Genomic DNA, 9,053 nt, shown 5'->3' with positions numbered 1-9,053 from the left:
GCCAACTGGAAAATTCCAGTCAGCCTCGAATAATTGGCCTTAATTAGGATGAGTACTTCTTGAACTGAGCTGGCTGGATATAAAATGTGACACAAGTACCAATATTGTCCAGATTTCTAAGAATAGAACAATTACTTTTTAAAAGGTTTGATAACAACTACGTGCCTTCAAACCTCTGTTCTCGCCACCATATGGAGGTGATAATTTAGCCCACAGTATCAAAAATGTTGTAAATGTGCAGCCTGCATCTGTCAGTGTTAACATATCTAATATTTTTATTAGTCATCTTTGATCAATTATTCAATTTTGTTCTGTGACAGTGATGAGTGATTGGCTGTCTCATTTAGGCTGTAATGGAACTTTGGTAAATTATACTCCAGGTCCTGGATCTACCTGCAAGTAATGGCTCAGCTGTTATCAAATCTTTTATTTTCTTCCAAAGATTTAATTGTGCCAAGTATTTGTAAAAGAGAATGTGAATGTCTGTAAGATATGTCAGTTTCCAAATTTCAAGTAATTGTTCTATTCTTAGAAATCTGGCCAATATTGGTACTTGTGTCACATTTTATATCCAGCCAGTTCAGTTCAAGAAGTACTCATCCCAAACATCATTCTTTATGGCTATAAATTTTAAAAGATTATACTCATAAAAACTCTTCCCTAAACTATTTACAGAAAAACATTGAATGAAATTCATGAATCAGAGATGCTAAAACAAGCTGACATTTTGGGTTATCAGTGATCTTCATTGGATTTAGTTGCAAATTATACAGACTAACCTGACTTGATGAAAAGTTGGTGATTACTAATAACTTGGAATGTGTCAAGTGATTTCATCACCACAATTCCACAGAATAATCTGTGAAGGATGAAAAAGGGAATAATATATAGTGGGAATAAAATTAATCCCTGTGGTTTATTTGGACTTTCAGAAGGCTTTCGACAAAGTCCCACATAAGAGATTAGCATGTAAAATTAAAGCGCATGGGATTGGGGGTAGTGTATTGCGACGGATGGAAAATTGGTTGGCAGACAGGAAACAAAGAGTAGGGATAAATGGCTCTTTTTCCAAATGGTAGGCAGTGACTAGTGGGGTACTGCAGGGATCTGTGCTAGGACCCCAGCTATTCACAATATATATTAATGATTTAGATGAGGGAACTAAATGTAATATCTCCAAATTTGCAGATGACACAAAACTGGGTGGGAGGATGAGTTGTGAGGAGGATGCAGAGAGGCTTCAGGGTGATTTGGACAAGTTGAGTGAGCGGGCTAATGCATGGCAGATGCAGTATAATGTGGATAAATGTGAGGTTATCCACTTTGGTAGCAAAAACAGGAAGGCAGATTATTATCTGAACGGCTATAAACTGAGAGAAGGGAATATGCAGCGAGACCTGGGTGTTCTCGTACACCAGTCGCTGAAGGCGAGCATGCAGGTGAAACAGGTGGTAAAAAAGGCAAATGGTATGTTGGCCTTCATAGCAAGAGGGTTTGAGTACAGGAACAGGGATGCCTTGCTGCAATTATACAGGGCCTTGCTAAGTCTACACCGAGAATATTGTGTGCAGTTTTGGTCTCCTTATCTGAGGAAGGATGTTCTTGCTGTAGAGGGAGTGCAGCGAAGGTTTACCAGACTGATTCCTGGGATGGTGGGACTGATGTATGAGGAGAGATTGAGTTGGTTAGGATTATATTCGCTGGAGCTCAGAAGAGTGAGGGGGAATCTCATAGAAACCTGTAAAATTCTAACAGGACTTGACAGGATAGATGCAGGAAGGATGTTCCCGATGGTGGGGGAGTCCAGAACCAGGGATCATAGTCTAAGGATACGGGATAAACCTTTCAGGACTGAGATGAGGAGAAATTTCTTCACCCAGAGAGTGGTGAGCCTGTGGAATTTGCTACCACAGAAAGCAGTTGAGGCCAAAACATTGTATGTTTTCAAGAAGGAGTTAGATATAGCTCTTGGGTCTAAAGGGATGAAAGGGTATGGGAGAAAGCGGGAACAGGTTACAGAGTTGGATGATCAGCCATGATCATAATGAATGGCGGAGCAGGCTCAAAGGCCTACTCCTGCTCCTATTTTCTATGTTTCTATGTCAAGCACAATTTACAGCATTTGTTGTTTTCACTATTGCACTTAGCCACTGTTTCTACAGCAGGGTAAGTTCATAAAGTGATTTCATCTAGAGAGCAGGATTTCTGCACTTCTATTTTTATTCTTTACCTGTGGAATTGAAATTGGGAAGGAAATTGCAGGGCTATGGGGAAAGAGCAGGGGATTGGGACTAATTGGATAGCTCTTTCATGGGCCCAGCCCAACCACAATAGGCCGAATGGTCTCCTTCTGTGCTATATGATTCTCTGATTCTGTACATTTCTTACCTTTAAAATTGAGATCATTAAAGAAACTACTAAATGAGGTAAAACCTCATTTCATATTTAAATGTTCACAGTTTTTGATTAGAACATCACAGACAACCCTAACAGAAGGCTGGAGAGGGGGAACATTAAACAACTGGCTGAACCTAGGCTTTCCTGGGGTAATTCCGAGCTCTAATTACAGAACAGAACTGGAAGTGATCTGGGAGTGGATGGGCTGATTCCCCTCTTTATTGGGGAATAGAATAGTACAAGGGACTAAATGAGGATAGGGTTAAGTAAAAATACAAGTTAAAATGTTGCATTATTCTATAACAATTTATTGTTTAACTAACTAATTCCTAGCTCTTCATAAAAGCACTTGGGCAATATTATACATTGTCGTGCTCCCAGTTTAAATAAATTCAATCGGTCTTCACCACTACCAGTTCTATATCTGCTATTCATCTGTTTTGTAATTAAAGTTCATTGGACAATAACATCAGAATAATATGAAATGCCTGGTTTAACATTTTCAAGTAGTATTGCTGGTTGTTATATTTTGAAACAGATGTTTATGAACTATATGTCATTATATGAATTACAGAGGAAAAACTATTGATTTGACACATTACTTCAATAATGATGTCAGGGTCCATTGTACAAATTTTCCCTTTGCTTTGCTGCTTTACTCCATCAATTTTCTCATCTCCTCTCTTGTCTTTAAGGCATTGTTGGACTAGCATTCCATGACCACTAGTCACTCTCTGTGATCTTTCATTATCCGAACATGAAGTTTTACAGTGAGTGTCAGAAGACAGTTGGTTATGGGAGTTTAGGGGTAAACGTCACAACTGAGCTTGTCCTGTCTTTACATGACAACATAGTTGCACTTCCAGCAGGGATTGCAATCACGAGTAGGAATCCCAGCTGATTTTTACCAACCTAACCAAGTGCTGAAACCAATGGTAGTGCCACAACCACTGGTCTGGCTGAGATCCGCAAACTCAGTACAGATTTGTAGTCTGTACGGCCGAGTTACTCACTGGCTGAGCCACCAAGGGACCACTGTACCAGATTTTAAAGGGGTTTTGGCTGCTTTAAATAAAATTGGCATGTCTGTTTTTCATTTGTGTGAAACTCGTTGTGCTATTACATTGCACACAACATCATCATGACAAAATTAACATGTCTCCTCCCCCTTCTAGAACAAGAAAGATTTGCCAAACACTTTTTCATGAAGGTTATACAACATTAACTCTTTGAAGGAGTTACACCTCTGTGGAAGAAAGTCTTAATATACATATGTAGAATATATATATATAAATATTCAACACAGAGGCAGACAATAGTGCTATCAAGCGGCACTTGCTCAGCAATAACCTGCTCACTGACGTGCAGTTTGGGTTCCACCAGGGCCACTCAGCTTAATATAGTGTTTGCCCAAACATAAACAAAAGAGCTGAACTCCAGAGGTGAGGTGAGAGTGACTGCCCTTGACAGCAAGGCAGCATTTGATCAAGTATGGCATCAAGGAGCCCTAGCAAAACTGGAGTCAATGGGAATCGTTGGGAGGGGGGCGGGGGGGGGGGCGGTATTCTCCATTGGTTGGCGTCATACCTAGCACAAAGGGAGATGATTGTGGTTGTTGAAGGTCAATCATCTCAGCTCCAGGACATCACTCCAGGAATTGCTCAGGGTAGTGTCCTAGGCTCAATCATCTTCAGCTGCTTCATCAATGACCATCCCTCCATCATAAGGTCAGAACTGGGGATGTTCACTGATGATTGCACAGTGTTCAGCACCATTTGCAACTCCTCAGATACTGAAGCAGCCCGTGTCCAGGTGCAGCAAGATCTGGACAACATCCAGACTTGGGCTGATAAGTGGCAAGTAACATTCGCACCACATAAGTGCCAGGTAATGACCATCTCAAACAAGAGGGAATCTAACCATCTCCCCTTGATATTCAATGGAATTACCGTCATTGGATTTCCCACTACCAACATCCTGGGGGTTACCATTGACCAGAAACTCAACTGGAGCAACCACATAAATACTGTGCTACAAGAGCAGGTCACAGGCTGGGAATTCTGTGTAACTCACTTCCTGACTCCCCAATGCCTGTCCACCATCTACAAGGCACAAGCCAGGAGTGTGATGGAATGCTCTCCACTTGCCTGGATGGGTGATGCTTCAACAATACTCAAGAAGCTTGACACCATCCAGGACAAAGCAGCCTGTTTGATTGGTACCCCATCCTCCACTTTCAACATTCACTCCTTTCATCACTGATGCACAGTGGTAGCAGTGTATGCTATTTACAAGATGCACTGCAGCAACGCACCAAGGCTCCTTAGACAGCACCTTCCAAAAGTACAGCCTCTACCACCTAGAAGGACAAGGGCAGCATATGCATGGGAACACCACCACCTGCAAGTTCCTCTCCAGGCCACACACCATTCTGACTTGGAACTATAGCGCCATTCCTTCACTGTCACTGGAATTCCCATCCTAACAGCAATGTGGGTGTACCTAAACCCCAAGGACTGCAGCAGTTCAAGAATGCAGCTCACAACCACCTTCTCAAGGGCAATTAGGGATGGGCAATAATGCTTGCCGAGCCAGTGTCGCCCACATCCCATGAATGAATAAAATGTCATGTTTTTTCCTGTAAATTTCACGGTGTGTAACCTCATATTGTTCCAGTTATATCATTCAACCATCACATTGAGGGAAGTCTGACATGATAGAGTTTGTGTGGCTCTTCCACCAAAGTTACGCCACAAGACTGGGAGAACCTCTGCAGAAATTCATTCTCAGTATGTTTAAAGTAACTTCATAACATTATGTGTGGAATGTATATTTTGTGCTGGAGAAGTAAATCATTTGTACTACTGTTGTTCAGTGAAAAGCTTTTAGTAGCTTTCGAAACTCAGTTCATTGGGTTCATGGTCCAAGAAGCAACGCAAATATTCTTGTCTGTAGACATATTGGATTCTGCTGAAGGAACACATTCTTGAACTTTTATGTGAGGCCACATTAACATTGAGTTGACTGGCACATAGTGATCTGTGATTAAATATCTGCAAAACCTCCAGCAATCATAATTTGATTATCAGCCAGGTTATTCATTGGAACACTCTCAATATGCCAAGAAGAAACAACAGTTGATTTTTGGCTACAGCTGAAATACAGGGAAGTTTCCTGATGAACAAAGTAAAAAGGAAGAAATGGAGTGCTCTTGTAAAAATGCAATGAAGGGAAAGCTTGGGAAAGAGTTAGTTAATAAAGCCTGGCTACCCAACCCGAACCCGACTAGACCCGACTATATGTGTCGGGTTCGGGTCGGGTCGGTCGAAATTCCGAGTCCAGCATTCGGGCTCAGGTCGGGCTGGAAGCTGCTTCCAGGAAGTCACGGGATCAGGCTTACCCATGATTCCCCACAATTCCAGCTGCAGGAATAGCCTGCTGCCGGAATACATGAAGGAGATTCGTGTTGGGTCGGGTCGGGCGCGAAAAAAAATTAAAGGGCTCGGGTTGGGTTTGGGTTGGCTGTGATCAGGTCAGGCCTGGGTCGGGTTTAAATTTTTTTTTTAGAATTAGAACATTACAGCGCAGTACAGGCCCTTCGGCCCTCGATGTTGCGCCGACCTGTGAAACCATCTGACCTACACTATTCCATTTTCATCCATATGTCTATCCAATGACCACTTAAATGCCCTTAAAGTTGGCGAGTCTACTACTGCTGCAGGCAGGGCGTTCCAAGCCCCTACTACTCTCTGAGTAAAGAAACTACCTCTGACATCTGTCCTATATCTATCACCCCTCAACTTAAAGCTATGTCCCCTCGTGTTTGCCATCACCATCCGAGGAAAAAGACTCTCACTATCCACCCTATCTAACCCTCTGATTATCTTATATGTCTCTATTAAGTCACCTCTCCTCCTCCTTCTCTCCAACGAAAACAACCTCAAGTCCCTCAGCCTTTCCTCGTAAGACCTTCCCTCCATACCAGGCAACATCCTAGTAAATCTCCTCTGCACCCTTTCCATAGCTTCCACATCCTTCCTATAATGCGGTGACCAGAACTGCACGCAATACCCAGGTGCGGTCTCACCAGAGTTTTGTACAGCTGCAGCATGACCTCGTGGCTCCGAAACTCGATCCCCCTACTAATAAAAGCTAACACACCATATGCCTTCTTAACAGCCCTATTAACCTGGGTAGCAACCTTCAGGGATTTATGCACCTGGACACCAAGATCTCTCTGTTCATCTACACTACCAAGAATCTTCCCATTAGCCCAGTACTCTGCATTCCTGTTACTCCTTCCAAAGTGAACCACCTCGCACTTTTCCGCATTAAACTCCATTTGCCATCTCTCAGCCCAGCTCTGCAGCCTATCTATGTCCCTCTGTACCCTACAACATCCTTCGGCACTATCCACAACTCCACCGACCTTAGTGTCATCCGCAAATTTACTAACCCACCCTTCTACACCCTCTTCCAGGTCATTTATAAAAATGACAAACAGCAGTGGCCCCAAAACAGATCCTTGCGGTACACCACTAGTAACTAAACTCCAGGATGAACATTAGCCATCAACCACCACCCTCTGTCTTCTTTCAGCTAGCCAATTTCTGATCCAAAGCTCTAAATCACCTTCAACCCCATACTTCCGTATTTTCTGCAATAGCCTACCATGGGGAACCTTATCAAACGCCTTACTGAAATCCATATACACCACATCCACTGCTTTACCCTCATCCACCTGTTTGGTCACCTTCTTGAAAAACTCAATAAGGTTTGTGAGGCACGACCTACCCTTCACAAAACCGTGCTGACTATCGCTAATGAACTTATTCTTTTCAAGATGATTATAAATCCTGTCTCTTGTAACCTTTTCCAACATTTTACCCACAACCGAAGTAAGGCTCACAGGTCTATAATTACCAGGGCTGTCTCTACTCCCCTTCTTGAACAAGGGACCAACATTTGCTATCCTCCAGTCTTCCGGCACTATTCCTGTCGACAATGACGACATAAAGATCAAGGACAAAGGCTCTGCAATCTCCTCCCTAGCTTCCCAGAGAATCCTAGGATAAATCCCATCTGGCCCAGGGGACTTATCTATTTTCACACTTTCCAAAATTGCTAACACCTCCTCCTTGTGAACCTCAATCCCATCTAGCCTAGTAGCCTGAATCTCAGTATTCTCCTCGACAACATTTTCTTTCTCTACAGTAAATACTGACGCAAAATATTCATTTAACACTTCCCCTATCTCCTCTGATTCCACACACAACTTCCCACTACTATCCTTGATTGGCCCTAATCTAACTCTAGTCATTCTTTTATTCCTGATATACCTATAGAAAGCCTTAGGGTTTTCCTTGATCCTATCCGCCGATGACTTCTCGTGTCCTCTCCTCGCTCTTCTTAGCTCTTCCTTTAGATCCTTCCTGGCTAGCTTGTAACTCTCAAGCGCCCTAACTGAGCCTTCACGTCTCATCCTAACATAAGCCTTCTTCTTCCTCTTGACAAGCGCTTCAACTTCTTTAGTAAACCACGGCTCCCTCGCTCGACAACTTCCTCCCCGCCTCACAGGTACATACTTATCAAGGACACGCAGTAGCTGCTCCTTGAATAAGCTCCACATTTCGATGGTTCCCATCCCCTGCAGTTTCCTTCCCCATCCTACACATCCTAAATCTTGCCTAATCGCATCATAATTTCCTTTCCCCCAGCTATAATTTTTGCCCTGCGGTATATACCTATCCCTGCCCATCGCTAAGGAAAACCTAACCGAATTGTAATCACTATCACCAAAGTGCTCACCTACATCTAAATCTAACACCTGGCCGGGTTCATTACCCAGTACCAAATCCAATGTGGCATCGCCCCTGGTTGGCCTGTCTACATACTGTGTCAGAAAACCCTCCTGCACACACTGGACAAAAACTGACCCATCTAAAGTACTCGAACTATAGTATTTCCAGGCGATATTTGGAAAGTTAAAGTCCCCCATAACAACTACCCTGTTACTCTCACCCCTGTCGAGAATCATCTTCGCTATCCTTTCCTCTACATCTCTGGAACTATTTGGAGGTCTATAAAAGACTCCCAACAGGGTGACCTCACCTCTCCTGTTTCTAACCTCGGCCCATACTACCTCCATAGACGAGTCTTCAAACGTCCTTTCTGTCGCTGTAATACTCTCCTTGATTAACAATGCCACACCCCCCCCTCTTTTACCATCTTCTCTGTTCTTACTGAAACATCTAAATCCCGGAACCTGCAACATCCATTCCTGCCCCTGCTCTACCCATGTCTCCGAAATGGCCACTACATCGAGATCCCAGGTACCAACCCATGCTGCAAGCTCACCCACCTTATTCCGGATGCTCCTGGCGTTGAAGTAGACACACTTTAAACCAGGTTCTTGCTTGCCAGTGCCCTCTTGCGTCCTTGTAACCTTATCCCTGACCTCACTACTCTCAACATCCTGTACACTGGCACTACATTTTAGGTTCCCATTCCTCTGCTGAATTAGTTTAAACCCCCCCGAAGAGCACTCGCAAATCTCCCCCCCAGGATATTGGTACCCCTCTGGTTCAGGTGAAGACCATCCTGTTTGTAGAGGTCCCAACTACCCCAGAAAGAGCCCCAATTATCCAGGAAACCAA

The sequence above is a fragment of the Heterodontus francisci genome, chromosome 24 (assembly GCF_036365525.1).
Source record: "Heterodontus francisci isolate sHetFra1 chromosome 24, sHetFra1.hap1, whole genome shotgun sequence".
Taxonomy (NCBI): domain Eukaryota; kingdom Metazoa; phylum Chordata; class Chondrichthyes; order Heterodontiformes; family Heterodontidae; genus Heterodontus; species Heterodontus francisci.
This window is presented reverse-complemented; position numbering follows the sequence as displayed.